This window comes from Meleagris gallopavo, chromosome 1, assembly GCF_905368555.1.
Source record: "Meleagris gallopavo chromosome 1, MGAL_WU_HG_1.1, whole genome shotgun sequence".
Taxonomy (NCBI): Eukaryota; Metazoa; Chordata; class Aves; order Galliformes; family Phasianidae; genus Meleagris; species Meleagris gallopavo.
Genome location: NC_139404.1, coordinates 180892171 through 180906608, shown reverse-complemented (window position 1 = coordinate 180906608; position 14438 = coordinate 180892171). Strand labels below are relative to the sequence as shown.

General features: G+C 37.7%; 1 protein-coding gene across 2 annotated transcripts in view; it reads left to right on the top strand.

Moving 5' to 3' along the window:
* The window catches only part of ARHGAP42 (Rho GTPase activating protein 42), a 168561-nt gene that overhangs the window by 85718 nt on the left and 68405 nt on the right, over positions 1 to 14438 (top strand). The gene's annotated exons all lie outside the window — the stretch shown is intronic.

Here is a 14438-nt window from a genome sequence, read left to right as displayed (position 1 = left end):
GAACTATTTTTAGTTCTCAGGAGGCTGTAGTTCTGTTGTTCAGCTCTTTGTGCTGCCATTTCATTTTGTATTCCTACAGCTTAAAGGATATCATTCTTCTCTGCTGAAAACTCTGTTTGAAGCTTAACCTGCTGTGCTGTTGATGATCCTGGTACATTAGAAAGAAGATCTGTAGGCAGATCATATAGTGCAGAAATATATATATAGAATATTATAATATATATTCTGTCTCCTTAGATTGTATCACTCAGGAGATGTCAGAATATTTTAATGGTCTAATTGAAGAAGACTCCTTTGTTTTTTGAATCAGCAATTGTTCAACATTAATTCCTGAGCACTACAGAACACATCAAGTCCTCTCTATTCAGTTTATCACAAGGGCTAGTTTCTCCTCGCTATATCCACTCCAGGAAAAGTATGGATATTTAACTATTTTATAATATTTGGGAAGACAGTTTGATTTGTCAGTGGTCACACAATAGTGTGCTGAATGAGTACAGGGGAACCTGGACCTGCTAGTCTCTCTCTTTCCCATACCTAATGCATTTTATTATTAAATGTTATGTGTGCACTGTAGGATATTGGCTTGACACATTGATTCCATATAGAGACCTCTTATAGCTCACTGTTTTATAAAATGTCAAATAAACTATTTGCTTTCACTGCTCATGGGACTCAATTTTCAAGTTAAAAAATGAGAGATTCGGGCCACCCACAAATACAATCATTAAAGTTGGAAAAGTCCACTAGGATCGTATAATCCAACCATCAATCCATCACCAGCATGCTTTCTAAATCATGTCCCTCAGCTCCACATCTCTGCATTTCTTGAACGCCTCCATGGATGATGACTCCACCATCCCTCTGGGCAGCCTGTTTCAATGCATTACCAGTTTTTCAGAGGATAAATTTTTGCTTATATCCAACCTGAACCTCCCTTGGCTCAACCTGAAGTCATTATCCCTCGTCAGTTTCATATCTCAATCAGTTTCATACATATCCCTCTGAACTGATTTTGTAGAAAAACAGAAATTTGTCCAATAGAAATAGAAACATGCAATCTAGAAATAACAAGACCAGTTTGAAATATAGGAGATATTTGGGTATTTTTTTGAAATTCATTTTTAGTGAAATAGAGAACACAATCAGAGTACTTACCTCTGTTGCTGTTCACTTGGTTAAAGCCTTGAGAATTTATGAACTCGTGTAGATACAGGACGACTTTAGGCTGCTATTTATGTATCTGCAGTTATGAAGGCTTGTGCAAAGATTCAACTCTTCAAACTCTGGAGTGATGTGAATTGATAGCAAACAAGAAACTTGAATGTTTTCTTGTTATTTGGATTTCTACACCAAGTTTCACAGAACACTAAGAATGTCATTTTTTATTTGAGATCTTCTGTAAATGCATCTTCTCTAAACAAGTGTTACTTTCTTTGCCATCTCTCTCCTCTTTAAAAAACCCCAGCATTTAGTCTTTCATGAGTAGTGAATTTAGAAGTAATTTGCATTGTATCACTTCATGGACTGACGTTTTAGAGATTTGGCACGGAACAATAGGATTAATTCTATCCAACTTTGAAATGGAATTTCAGCAGTTAGAGATGCAAGCAATTGGTCTTTGTAATCAGCCTTCCATTTTAAGAGCATATTTTATAAGCAATAGTTGCATTATTTATTTTTCTTCTAACTGAGCTTTGAAATTATTCATTTCTGTACTTTGTTAAGCTGTGTTTCACTACTTCTTTTAAAGCAAAGAATTGCTAGCTATCTTACTAAAATGTGTAATAGGAAATGTTGCTAGGTATCAGTTTCAGGTCTTGGTAAAGGGAATGTGAGGAGATATAGCGCTTTAGAAGAAGACTTTCTCACCTTCTTTCTTTGTGAAATACTAGGTAAGGCTTAACTGGAGAGAAAAGCAAGCTGTTCTCCCTTCCTGCCCCACCACATACATGCATACACACACACAAAAGATATTAAATAATGACATTTTTCATTAAGATGATCACCATGTTGTAATAATAAAAAAATAACTTTGCAAGATTTGCTGCTGTAAATGTCATGTTTAATATGAAGAATGAAAATGTTATATTCTTTTTTTCAAAACTACAAGAAGTTTAGGCGAAACATATGATTGCAGAAATCAAGGAGAATATGGAGGATAAAATAAAAAATGTCCTGTTGACATTACAAAGCTATACTTCAAATACAAGGACAGCATAAACAGAGAGTACAAAGTTCAAGTGTTTTAGAATCTACAATAATAGCATTAAAGACCAATTATTCATACGCACTTCAAAAAGCTGAAGATACACAGCAAATTTGGGAAGCGCTTCCCGTTAAACATTGGTACTTGTAATCAAACTAACAATATACAAATCTGCATTACTTGCTCTTCTGGATTTATACTACTTGCTCCTCTGTTTTTATTGCACATATTTCAGTTCTTCCTTTTCTGTACACACTCAGTTTAAGTAGAGCTGAGTTGTCTCCAGAGACTACACAAACAAGGCTTTGCATTGGATAGCCTGTTGATTTACTCCATCTGAGCATGAAAAAAAAATGACCTCTGCAATTATTGTACAAATCCTAGCAAAAGCCCAGTGAGCTAACTGGGAAAAGATTTCAAGCACGAAGCACTTGGCCTTTTTTGGTAAATGTGGTCTGCAAGTCCCCAGCTGGTAACGGTGGTGAGATCATTGTGTGATGGGCTGTGTGCAATAAAGCCAAACTTTCATGGCTCTTTTTATTCAACCAGTACAGTATTTAGCAATATTTCTTCCTATGTTTGTTGACCTTCAGAGTAACTTAAATCAGATCAAAGGAAACAGAAGCAATTTTGTTTTTAAGACTTAAAAGAAGCATTTTGTTTCTTCATAACAGTTCCATCTGTTTGTTTCATAAAGTTATTTATTTTGGCCTGAAGGGTTATTTTTTTTATTATTATTTACTTTCATTCATTCATTCATTCAAAGCTGTGAATTCCTTTCTACTTGGGAAACAAGTCCATGTTTGTTGCTGGATTAATTTTCTTGCATCTGTGTTTGCCTATATGCTCACATGATGTAGGTGTGCAGCCGTGCTTGTTACTTATATGGTCTCAAAGCTGAGGAGCATAACATAATATACATATATATTTAAGTTCGTCAGAGAGCTCTGAAAACAGAGTACTAGATAGGTATCCAAGAGCTTTGAGATATGCCAGAATGGCCATTCAGTGAACTGTTTTCCTTGATACCTAATCAAATGATAGCAATTGTTGGAAATCCCAGCATTCCTTTCACAGTGAAAAACAAGTGACCTTGCTCCAGCGGGTAAGGCAGAATGTGTTTCATTACAGGCTGCATCTGCGGCTCGTGATCTGGTGCTTGTGTCCCCTGGTTTTGGAGCATTTTACTGTCAATCAGAACTGGAGAGGGAAGGAGACTGGGAAGGAAGCAGAACAGCCCAGGCCAGGAGGACTGATGGCCAACTGTTTTGAGTTGAAATGCAACACAGATTTCCAAAAATGTGCAAGAGTTACCTGATATCCTTTTTGATAAAATAACTGATTCTGCAGGCAAGGAAATGGAGTGGATTAAACCTCTCTCCGTTTCAGCAGGACATTTAAAGCATGCTGCCTGAGACAATTTAGCTTTAATGGGGATTAGTATAAGAAACATGATATGTGAAAAGAACTGACTAACTGAGGAAGGGCAGTGAGTCTTGTTTGTGGGGAAGACTGTCTGGTGAGAATGAAGTTACTAATTAGAAGATCCCAAGGGACAACTTGAGATAGGGCTTTTGTTTTATTTTCAGTAATGGCCATGTACCAAATCCAATTGTGCTTGGGGTTGCTTTAAGTCTGGGGTATTGCCAGAATAAAGGAGAACTACCAGATTGAGAACAAAGTGGAAGATGAGATCAGTCAGCAGGAGGAAGTGAGGATGCTAAATGGTTGCAACATGCAAAGTTTGTCTTAGAATTCATTCAATAGAATTCATTTTCTCTTAAAAATTAGTATGGTTGGTTGACTAAAAACAATTTCTGAAGATGTACTTTTTTATTTTTTCACTTTAAGAAAATTCTGATTTCCAACCGGAAGCAGACAGATTTAAATTTAGGAAAAATAAATTTCTTATTAACTATAGCAGGTTGATTTAATTTTGCATATTCTGCCATAGCATTTACAAATTAAGACTTAAAATGAATGTATTAATCAGTGAAGTTAAATAAATATGCAGTGTATTTTAATTGGCAAAAAGAATAACTGATTTAAAAAATATATGATCAGTAAAACAAAACTAGAAAACTAGAAAAGAGTTATGATGAATAGTTGAGTAAATTGAGGCTGTTCAGCCTGGAGAAGGGAAGGCTGAGGGGAGACCTCATCATTCTCTACAACTTCCTGAAAGGAGATTATGGTGAGATGGGGGTTGGTCTCTCCTTTCTTAAAATGTGAGGAAATGACCTCAAGTTGCCGCAAGGGAAGTTTAGATTGGATATCAGGAAGAATTTTTTCACAGAAGGGGTGGTCAAGCATTGGAACGGGATGCCCAGGGAAGTAGTAGAGTCTCCATCCCTGGAGGTGTGTGATGGATGTGTGGACCTGGCACTAAGGCACATGGTTTATTGATGTGACTTGGTAGTTCAAGTTGATGGTTGGACTTGATGATCTTGAAGATCTTTTCCAACCTAGATCATTCTGTAATTCTGTTTATGATTTCATGAAAAAAAGTAAATGTAGGTAGCCTACATCACCCCTTCTTTTGAAAAATAGCAAGGGAACATAAACATGTAAGCAAATACGCAAGTTTTCTAATTAAATTAAGACTGTTTCCTTGCTAATTTAAATCAGCCCACAATAATCAGTGCCACATTGAAGGATTCAGGGAGGTTGCATCCTGACCCCACACGGCTGCTGAAATCCTGTTGCACTCCTCCTGTGCAATTAAAAGTACAAGCAAAGGCATCTTTTACTGCCTCCAGACTTAATTTCCAGTTCACAGGGGAACCAAACCCCTTAATCAGTGCTTAGATACAGGAAGGATTTGGCAAATGTTTTCAATTAAAAAATAAAATAAAATTTTCTCAGTCTCAGTAGGATATTTTGTCTAGGCTCATCTGTTATGTCCTTTCTTCCCTTGCTCCTAGCTGGGAAGTGTGCGCAGTAGGGAGGGATGACATTCTACACCTCTTAAGGTTAAGGAAGAAAAACAGGTCTCAAGTTTGGATTGCAAATGAGAGCCCTCAAGAGTCCTGAGGAAATTTAAGGGAAATACAGGAAGTGTCCATGTCCTACTGCCCATGGCCTAGAGCAGGACAGGGCTCAATTAATCTGTTGATCTAATTCTGTTATAAACTGTGGGGTTTTTTGCAGCAATTTTAGGGAGAATGAAGATTTCTTTCTTCACTTCCTTTTCTTTTGTGGATTTTTAAAGATAATAGCCTAAAAATACTTCTATTATGTTTGGGCATTAGTCAGATGAAGTTGAGTCTATGGATCATTACTGCACACATATGGTAGAATAATGATTCACATTCTAAATGGAAACTCATTTTATTGACACACTTGGCTGTGTTGCCATGGATTTCCCTCCTTGCTGCATGTTTTTCTGTCATTTTTTATTTTCCAGCGTTTTGTTCTCTCTGTGGAGCAGGATCTGCAGAGCTCTGGGCATTTACAAACATGCAGTCTTTTACCATTTGTAGCAATTCCCCTTTTCACACAATGAATATAAAATATAATAAAATATACTCCAAAATGTAGTGGTAATAGCAGCTGGAAAAGTGGGCATAATTATCTGAGACTTAAATGTCTATTGATGGAGACATGGGAGGTCCAGCAAATCTTTCTGCCAGATGAAGCAGCTTTATTATTTTGAATCACAGAATCATAGAATGACTTGGGTTGGAAGGGACCTTAAAGATTACCTAATTCCAATCCTCTGTCATGGGCAGGGATGACATGGGGCATCCACAACTTGGCCTTCTGGGCCACAGGCACACGCTGCTAGCTCATGCCCAGCTTTTCATCCATCAGAATCCGCAAGTCCCTTTCCGTGGGGTGTCTCTCAATGAGTACTTTTCCCAATTTGTAATCATAGCTGGGATTGCTCCAACCCAAGGACAACACTTTACATTTGGCCTTGTTGAACCACATTAGATTCACATGGACCCACTTCTCAAGCTTGTCCAGGTCGCCTTGGGTGGCATCCCTTCCTTCAATTGTGTTGACTGTACTACTCAGCTTAGCGTCATCAGCAAACTTGCTGATGATGCACTCAGTCCCACAGTGCAGATCGTTGATAACCACCACAGAACAACTTGTGCCTGTCAAGCCGGCCAAGAAGGGGTCACTCCAGATGAATGCTGTGGTGAAGAGATTGTCCCTCCTGCAAAATAAGCTGAGCACACTGGCTGAATTTAACTTTGGCGCTGGGGAGGGATGGCTTTTCCCCTAAAAGTGAGAGTTTGTGTTTCTTTATCAGTGTTGCAAGAGAGACTCAAAATAGCTGCTTTTAAAACAAAACAAAATCACTTTTGACATTAACCCCAAACTGTTTCCTTTTTTTTTTTTTTTCCTCTATACTTTTCTCATAACACGCCTCTGGTTCTCCTCAGATAAGAGCTGTGGTCACATCGCAGTGACGTGGTGTCATGGGAAGGCAAGCAGGGTTGAATGTGTGCTTCTGCCTGGAGGTCAGGGATGTTGACAGATCACTTGACACAAACAGGAGAAATCCCAAAGAGTATTTAAAAACAGAAATAACTACTTCAGAAAAATACATTTTTATCTTCTGCTTTTAAAGTAAAGCAATATGTGACATTGTAAAGTAATCTTTCAGAATCCATTTATCTGTGTAACTACATTCTTTGCTGTCTTTTTGAGGGTAAAATGGTCGCTTTATACTTGTTCTAGATTGAAGGCAGTAGAAGTGCATCAAAGCACTTTGTGTGGTAATGTAGCATGCCAAGTAAGGCAAGAAGAACTAGAGATTGACACAGCATTGGATGATAGGGTTGTATGACAACTGAACTTGAAGGGTTGATGTCTAGCTGTTTACACCTTGATGAAGCTGAAAGGTTTCACCTTGCTTAGACCTGTGTTAAAGTGGTAAATCAGAACAAAATTGGAGCTGCCTGTTCCTTGGGATTGAGACCAGTTCCCTTGAGTATTGTCCATTGTAAATTTGTTCTTCTCTGTCCCTCACATTTGTGGCACTTCAAGCCAGTGAGCTCATCTGAGTTGAGCTGAATTTTCTGTATATGCAAATGAAGCAGAAACAAAAAAGGTGATGTATGCTTTTAATAACTCTTGGAAACTCTTTATGTTCCATATCTGAACTAGATGATGAGAAAGAAAATGGTACTGCTTTCTACTTGGGCAGAGATCCCCTTTCAGGTCTGATCTTGTAAGCATTTATGGCAACAGCTTTGAGTAGGTGCCATTTTGAATATTCCAGATCAGAAAATGCATTATTGCTGATTGTTTTCTTATTTCTGAAGATTAATATGTCTCAAATCCGAGCTGGCTTCTTTCCTTTTTATCATGTAAGTTGTATCATTTGGTGTAATTTCTAATCAGCATATGTAGTGGTATTGATTTCTTTAAAAAAAACTATATTACTTATAACACTAACAGCTTATACCATACAATTTTTTATAAAGTGTACAGAGTTAATTCAAGTTGGTTTTTTTTTTTTTTTTCTGAATTCCTAAACAGCTTTGGTAACTTTAAAATCATATAAGGTCACTAGCTTTTGGGTAGGAATGGGAGACCCTCTTGCTGTTATAATAAAGCATTTTTGACTTCAGAAAAGTGTTCTAAACCCGCTTAAGAGTTTTAAAAATCACTTTCTGCTGTTCTAGGAGTCTTTGTACAGCATTCAGTAACATACTGAATAATAGCCTAAGTATGATACTCCACCAAAATGCTTTCTATTTGGTAGACAGTAAAAACAATAAAACTGTATTACGTGTGTAGACTTACCAGTCCTGCTGTTTGGGCAGGAATTTAACAGATTCCCAGACATCTAGCAACTACTCCTGGAATAGACAAACGCCAAATAAACTCACGGCAAATCTGCAGCTTAATAATAGGGAGTCTAACGTGTCCTGCTTTGCAACCTGCCAGCATTGGCAGGTTTGCATGTCTTTTGACAGCAGTACTGGGAACTTAGAATATTGTTTTTCCATTTCAAGAGACATCTTTCTGGGGAGAAATAAATAGCTTCTTATAAACACAAGGCCAACTACTTTTATTTGCTCACTTAATCATAGCTGCTTCAAAGTTTCAAAAGAATTACAGATTTCATCAAACTAGTGAAAATTTTCTGCTTTTTTTCTTCTTTTAGTTTCTCCATAAGGACATTCTGTATACACACGTCTGATATAATTAGACAGAGTATTATGAAATGGCTGTAAGATTCTCCATTTCCAGAAAAAAAACTTTGAAAACTACCTGATAGTTGGATCTGTCTTTACAGAAGACAACACAAAAGGAAAATCTTCTTCAGAACTTTATGAGCCTGAAAATTAATTATCTCTTGCAGGGTTATTCAGTGCTTTACACAGATGTGAGTTCCATCATAAGCTTAGATTAATTTGGGTCTGTTTAAGATACATTGGTAGTTCTATGCATCTCATACCTGAAATGAGGTTATTTTTTAAACTGCCGGTTTTTAAGAGCTATCTTAGTAGCTTTAGTGCTTCTGAACACTCCTGTATTTCCCGTTTAATGCCATATTATTTTTCACAGTGGCAATATGTTATTTTTATTATAATTGTTTGTGTCTTACACACCATATTGCTCACTGCATTTTCATAGTTTGCATATGGTTATTTTTTAGTAAAGACTTGATCTGAAGATTTATAGTTTCTGGATAATTTAATTTTTTACATGATGAAATTGGCTTCAGTTTGAAAGATTTTTCACTAGCAGTTATGAGTAACGTAAGTCAAGAATTATGGTTGCGTTAACCCTATTTCGTATTAAACAGAAATTTCTTCTTTATGATATGGTTTTGTTTCACTTCATACTGTCTGCAAACAATGCATACATGGAGGTCCTGTAACCTTGTAGCTTTCTCTTGTTGTGAAGAAGAGCACAAGGGAAAAAGTTTTGAGTGTCCTTTTTACTACTCCTTTTGGCCTTATGTTGGCTTTCTGAATGTTCTCATAACAAACCAAAATCTCTTTCAAAAAGAAATCCTACCAGTGGACATCTATCCAAATGCAGTTTGTGTTCTTAGATAATTACTATTTTATTTAAAAAAGCAAATCACCATACAACCTTCATCGTCCATGAACTTTCTAAGGAAGACCTAAGACAAAAGGAAATAAAGATAATATGATTTTCTTCTCATACATTTAAGACTTGAACCTCACATCCCCATGAAATCCATACGATCTAAACTCCTATCAGACTTTTGAAGATTCATTTTACTTCAGTTTGCACTCTATCGTTCTTTTTTTATTTGCCTTGTTTACAAATAAGAGATGATCCCCAGAATCCCCAACTCCAAACAAAATATCAGTGGCTTCGTAGTAAGACACTTTGAATTTTTCTTTGTAAGGCAATGAAAAAACAGATTTGAAGTCTAATATCCAAGCGGCAAGCCATCCCCAGTGTTCCATATTATTGACCTTTTTGTAGTTCTTGTCAAAAAGAAAAGGAACAAGGCTTTACTGAATTCAACTGAGTACACTATGGCTCAATTTTGTCTACTCATGACACTGCTGCACCATTTCCTGCAGTTTCTGTATCACAACTTGAAGTGCTGAGAAGCATGGACCAACTGGGAGTAAGAAAAGAAAAAAAAATTGTTGCATCTCTATTTCGTGTTTGCTTGTTTTCTAGTTAAGTAAGAGATTCTCACTGAATTTTTTTCTCCAGATGGTTTCTTTGTGATGTTTTCTCATTTCATTTTTTTTTTTTAATCCTTTTAAAATCACGTCTGACAAAATATGTTTCTTTAATGATTACACAAAGATACTATTTAAAATGATCCAGAACAAAATGTGCAGGGTTTCTTTACAGTTTAAAGATTAGCATTCTGAAGCTAAGTACGAACACTGGGACAAAGACAGTAAAAATACTTTATCTGGGAACAAATGTAAGATTAACCAGGATATGCTAGCACAAAAAGTCATTGCAACTAGAATAAATTGAAAGAAAAGGCAAGGATGGCAACAGCTTTATGAAAAATAGAGAGGAATAGTTTCTATAACAATGTTAGTAGTAAACATAAAATTTTTGACACAATACTGGACACAGAGTAATGGCAAACTTAGTCCGTTAGAAAAAAAGAAATTTGACATTCCCACTGGAAAAGTGAAATCAAAATATAGTATCTCTTTTCGCTTCACATACAAAAATGCAAGTTGTGGTTAAAATTTGTGGTAGTAATGCCAGTGATTAGTTGTATGCCTAGATTACTTACAGCAAGGGATCAAAATCTTTCTGAATACAAGAAACAAACATGACTCAATTGAATCTCCTTATTGACAATCCGTGTCTGATCTTTTCACATCCACAGATTTTTGTAAAGTAAGAGTGATTGAAGAATGTCTCTTGAGTTAGATTTCTAACTGGAACATTTACAGTTGAGCAAAATTTGTTTCATGAGTGATAATTTTTACCTTTTGGAGATTGTTTGATCATTTTCCAAATGAAGCTATACTGGAAATCTAAGGAGAAAGTAAAAACAAGAAGTAAATCTGGATCCAGCAGTGTACAACTTGGCTCTGTCAAGGGAATACTGGATGTTAATGAAACTTCCTCAAATGTTAGAAGCTGAACTTCAAGTTCAGTGAGTGGTTAAGGGTTTTCCTAATAGCGTGTTGGAAATTTGAGGCACTTAGAGCTGTACATATATTTGTACTGATTTAAGTCATAGTGACCTGACCCACCTGAGAACAGTTAAACAGCCAAGACAGACATATACAATGCTTAGAGTCTGCAGAATTGATACGGTTTTAATTTGTCTTTTTTTGTGTATTTTTATTATTTTTAATAGAACCCTCTGAATTATCTAGAATTATCTGAATTGTCTAAGTCTATTTTATAATATATATTTTAGCCAACATTTTCCCCAAAAAGAATGCTACATTTCCAGGTCAGAGATGTACTACAAGGATTACTAGCAGGAGGGATGCACAAGGAAGAAAGGCAGCCAGAGGCATGGTACTGAGATCAGCAGCAGCATTTCTGTAATGGCCACATACATTATGTTTTGTGTTATGGGTGGTGCTGGCCATTGCTGGACCTTTCTTCTCCTGCCACAACTCTTTGCTTCTTAAAGTTTGATCCAAGATGGGATCTGCAGACAGGCAGTCCTCCATCTTCCTAAACTTCAAGGCAGTAGCTTCACAAGGAAACTTACTTCTTAAACCTCCTGGATTGCAGAAAAGCAGGATTGCTAGTCTCACAAGCACAGACTGGAGGGACCAGGACTCCAGTGACTCATTTGGGCAGTTGCTCTGTATAATGGAGTGTTTTGAGAGTTGAAAAATGAGAGGCTGGAGCTGGAAGGAGATAAACTTCTGACTTCACTTGGGATGCGCCTGTGTGCTTGTGAGTCACTGACTGTGTGAAGAGAGAGTTCTCTTGGAATGAGCTGAAATTTTCTTCTCTTCCAGAAAATGAATCACCTGCTTCTGAGTCTGTTTTTTTTTGTTGTTGTTAATGTTTATGCAGTAAACAGTTTTCAGAGACTTTGGTACATTCAAATATGTTTTTTTATTGGTATATAGGAGTCATAAGGGATCTCACTTGGTGTCATCAGCAAACTTGCTGAGGGTGCATTTGACCCCACTGTCGATGTCACTGATGGAGGTATTAAAGAGTATTGGTCTCATCAGTGACCCCTGTGGGACACTGCTCATCACTAATCTCCATCCAGACACTGAGCCATTGACTGTCACTCTCTGAACTTGAACCAGTTCTCCCGCATCACCTCCCTATCTTCTGTGTGCCTTAGCATAACTTCAAGGAGGATCTGCTCCATGATCTTTCCTGGTACAGAGGCGAGACTGACAGGCCAGTAGTTATCAAGGTCATCCTTTTTACCCTTCTTAAAAATGAGTGTGATGTTGCCTTTTTTCCAGTCACTCCAGGCAGCCTTCAATCCTGATGTCACCAATCAGTTCGTTTGCATTAGTGAGCAACAGGCCGCTATTGCATCCTCGCTGGTGGGGCCACCTATTACTTGACTCAGAAAGTTATCCTCAGTGCATTCCAGGAGCCTCCTGGACTACCTACAGCTTGCCATGCTACTTTTTCAGCATATGTCTGGTGGTTGAAGGCTCCCAGCAGGGCGAGCACTTGCAGTCATGATGCCTCCTGTAGTTGGAGGTAGAAGGCCTCCAACAACGGGCTCCGCTTAATCAGATGGCCTGTAGTAGACAGTGATCACGAGGCTACCTTTGCTGCCTTGGTCTCTACCCACAGACTTTTCACTTGCTCATGATTGTCCTTTAGGGACAGCTTTTCACATTCTATTCGTTTCCTGCTGTAGATAGCAATATCCCCTCCCCTCCATCGCTGCCTGTCCCCCAACTTGTTGCCATTGCTAGCCATGCTCCAATGGCTAGCACGAAACCACTAGGTTTCAGTGATGTCTACTGTATTGTGGGTTTCTAGTTGCACAGTAGCTTCCAGCTCCTCTTGTTTGTTTTCCAAGCTGCATGCATTGCAGAGATACTTCAGCTGGGCAATTGATCTTGTCACTTCCTTGAAAGATAACTCCTTAATTCCTTTTAAGTATTTCCCTTGTTATTCTCCATTGCCTTCTCCTATTGCCCCAGCAATCTCTGCCTCATCATCATGGGATTTTGCATGTGCTGCAGTGTTACAAGTGCTTTTCAAGGAAGGATGTCCTTCAAGGCCCCTGCTAGCACACTGTTCCTCTTATCTAGTTGTGCCATACCACACCTTATCATGGGAAGGCTCGCTCTCCCCCATTCTGTCTCCCTTCAGACTTAGTTTAAAGCCCTCCCAAAAAGCTCTGCTAACTTTTCCCCAAGAACCCTTCTTCCTTTTCGAGAAAGGCAAACCCCATCCCATGCCACAAACCCAGTGCCGTGTAGGCTAATTGGTTGTCTAAAGAACAAAGTTTTGGTGATGGCATCAGCCACAAAGCCAGGTATTTAAAAATAAGATCCTTTGATTTGTTTGCATGTCCTTATCCAATATAAGAGGCAGAGAAGATAAGATGATCTGTGCATTCATTTCCTTCAGTCATCATTGCGAAGCCCTGAAGTATTTTTTGATAGGCCTTGACCCATATGTAGCATCTCTCCCTATATGGAAAAGCAGTGAGGGGTTGTGGTCTGTTGGCCATACCAGGCTAGGTAGTTTCCTCATCCAAGCCACAGGAAGACTTCTCTAGGAAGAGGATCTGTGGAGTCTGTTCTCTGTAGGGAAGTATCACCTACAACCAACATCTTTCCTTTTTCAATGATGTATTCTTCATGCTGGGGGAAGGCTTTTCCTGGTTTGATTTCATGATGGCACCTGTGCCACTTGGATTTAGATAATAGAATCACTAATTTTTAGTTCAACACCCTAACACTATTGTCTCAGAAGATAACAGAGCAGGTAACTCATTGCAGCTGTTCTTCAAAAGATACAAATCTGTGTTCTGTGATCAACTGAACATGTTGTTTGTTGGTGACCGAAGAAGCTGTTGAGGTACTCACATACTTTTGCTTGATTATAAGAGCCTGAGACTTGAATATTCCCCCTAAAACTCGCCTTGGAACTGGTCTGTAATTTTGGTCCCGTAAAAGTTGATTTCATGGCTAATTGGTCTTTTGATGAGTCTTACCTTGTGTCTTCTCTCTTTCTTTTCAGAACATTTTTGGGAATGATTTTGGAGAATAATTCATATGCTTTCCTTTCCCTTTTGAGGCAAAATGCAAGATTTTTTTTTTTTTCCTTTGCATAGCTGCAATGAAATATAGAATGGTGTGGAGAATTTTATTGTATTTATTTGTATTTAATATTTTGCTGGGTCAAGTTCTGTCTTTTCCCTATGATTTCTTTAGAAGATATTTGAATATAGTTCTATGGTGAAGTAAAAACACTAAATTGTGCATATTTTTCACACTAAATATGGGTTGTTTCTTTTTTCAGAATATAAAGTTTTGGATCTTTTTTTATAGTTCCACTGTAAACTTCAGTTAATGGAACTAATCAATAGCAAGCTACTGTTACAGCTAGTCAAGAAGTTTTCATTGATGGCATTAAGTTTTTTTCTTCTATCTCTTATTTCTCTGGCTGACCTGACTTTCACATGAAATGTCAAAGAAAAACAGGTCCAACCTAAAATGCAAACTAGTTGTTTGTTTAGTTCATAACAATTTCTAAGGACAAAGGGGTCAGTTCAAGAATCACTGCAGCTCTGATTATGACCTGATGTTACTGTTATGTACAGTAATTAATTTTTCACCAT